Here is a 2500-nt window from a genome sequence, read left to right as displayed (position 1 = left end):
GTCATTATTATCATTATCATTATTATCATTAATGATACTACTAATAACATAGATAATAATACTGATAATGATAATCATAATGATAGTAATAATCATGATAATTATAATAATGGTAATGATAACAACAGTGATGGTAACAATAATAATATCAATAATACTTATACTGAAGATAATGATAATGATGATAACAATAATAATAATAATAGTAATAATAATAATAATAACGATGATGATGATAATAACGATGCTTAATGATAATAATGACAATAATGATAATAATAATAATGATAATAATAATTATGTTAATAATGATAACAGTAGTACTGCTGCTGCTACTACTACGGATAATAATAATAATGATGTTAATATTGATAATAATAATGAGAGTAACAGTAATAATGATACGAAGAAAAATATCATAATAATAGTAATTACTATAATTATGATTTTAATTATGATATTGATAATGATAATGATGATAATAAAAAGAAGAAAAACAACAACAACCATAATAACAATAACAATAATGCTGTTGATAGCAGTGACAACATTAACAATGAATATTGTAAGCAATAATGAATGTATGAAAATAAAGATATAATGATGTTAATGTTTTTCGTCTTTTGTTGTTGTTGTGGTTGTTGTTGTTGTTGTTCATCAGTATCCATATCCAACAGTGTTTTCCGATCAACTGCCCAAATACCTAATTAGCCTAAACTTTCATCTGTCACGGCTTCATCGATATGTTCACCTTACTGCACTTCAGTCTCATAATTGTGATATATTAGCGTAAACGTATGGATAATTATGTTACAGGACAAAGTTGAAACAAGCAAAACATTTATTAACCGCTTGTTCGGGCAGTTGTTCTGGAACACATTTGGACGTGCATGGGAACACTTCCATTAGTGGCATTGGCATAAGTGGGAGTGTGATGATGATGATGAATGTTCAATGATCATGATTATGATAATGAGAATGATGATGATAATAGTCGTAGTAGTAGTAATAGTAAAGATGATAACAATAACGGATACAATAATCATAATAATAAAGATACTGCTAATAATGAGAATAAAGATAATACCATCAACAATGTTATTAATGATGATAATAAAGATAATAGTAATCATATTAAATGATGATGGAATAGTAATAACAATGATAATAACAAAAATATAAGCAAGATGGTGATAGTGATGATAAGTCATAATGATTGCAGAGTATTATTGATAATGACAATTATTGTTATCATCATTATTGTTATCATTATTATCATTTATGTTATTTATATTATCAGTATGATTATCATTATTATCACCATTCAATTATCCCCACCATTATTACTATGATGATACCATAGTAATAATAATAATTTCAATAACAATAACGATGATAATGATGGTGATGATAATGATAATAAGAGGCACAAATAAAAGAAATAATGATGATCATAAAAAGAATCATCATAACAACAATAATAATAAAGAGGATAATAATGATAATAATGATATCACTACTATTATCAATAATAGTAATAATAATGATAGTTATTATCATTATTATGATAATAATGATAGGAACAGTAATGATTATAGGAACAAACTAATAAAGATGATAGTAAAAATGATAACACTGAGAACGCGAGAATGAAAGAACATGGCAAGAGAAATTCAACAAATGAAAATGAGAAGGAGAATAAGAAAGGAAGGAAAAAGTCAAGAAAAGACGGGATAAAAGTAGAAAGATGAGGGAAAAAAGCGAGGACGTGAGAGAACAAGGCGCAGAGAAAATCGGCTCGGGAATGGGAATGGAACGGGAATGGAACGGAAATGGCTGGAAGGGAAGGAGGTATTCCATGCAAATGCGGCAGCGAGGTGTCTGCTTCCAACGTAATGCTGATGAAAAGAAGAGAGATGGGACAAAGGACGAGAACTAAGGGCGAAAGGGGGATGCGTGAGGGGGGTGGGGCAGAGGTGGGGGGTGTAGGGGGGGGGGAGGGAAGCTGGGAATGGGTAGGTGTGTGTGTGTGTGTGTGGGGCGGGGAGAGGAGGCGAGGTTGGAGTTGGGAAGGTGTGTGTACGTGGGCGGCTGTGTGTGTGTGTGTGTGTGTGTTTGTTTGTGTGTGTGTGTGTGTTTGTTTGTGTGTGTTAGTTTGTGCGTGTGTGTGTGTGTGTTTGTTTGGTTGTTTGTTTGTGCGTGTGTGTCTGACATCCTTAGTTTTCTCGCTTTCTGTCCAACTTCGAGCGGCCTTTGAAATCCTTTGCTTCTTCTATTGGCGTGTCTGCGTCTCTTCCCTTTTCTCTTCCTTTCAACACCAGAACTCATCTTCGACTTCCCATCTCATCTTCCTATTTCTTTTCCCACTTTCTTTATCATCCTCTTCATCACCATCGCCTCCACCATCATTACAGTCATCATCTCCGTCTCCATCACCACCGCCACCGCCACCATCCCCATCACCAGCCTCACTGCCCCACCATCTAACTCGCTCTCCCTC

The 2500-nt window shown here is 33.4% G+C and overlaps 1 protein-coding gene across 1 annotated transcript in view; it reads left to right on the top strand.

The window, feature by feature from the left end:
* Positions 1–2500, top strand: part of LOC113817763 (cell adhesion molecule 2) — a gene marked incomplete at its 3' end in the record, with an annotated part of 127102 nt that overhangs the window by 105045 nt on the left and 19557 nt on the right.

The sequence above is a fragment of the Penaeus vannamei genome, chromosome 4 (genome assembly GCF_042767895.1).
Source record: "Penaeus vannamei isolate JL-2024 chromosome 4, ASM4276789v1, whole genome shotgun sequence".
NCBI lineage: Eukaryota > Metazoa > Arthropoda > Malacostraca > Decapoda > Penaeidae > Penaeus > Penaeus vannamei.
The sequence above is the reverse complement of the archived record's forward strand: the minus strand, read 5'-3'. Positions and strand labels throughout refer to the sequence as shown.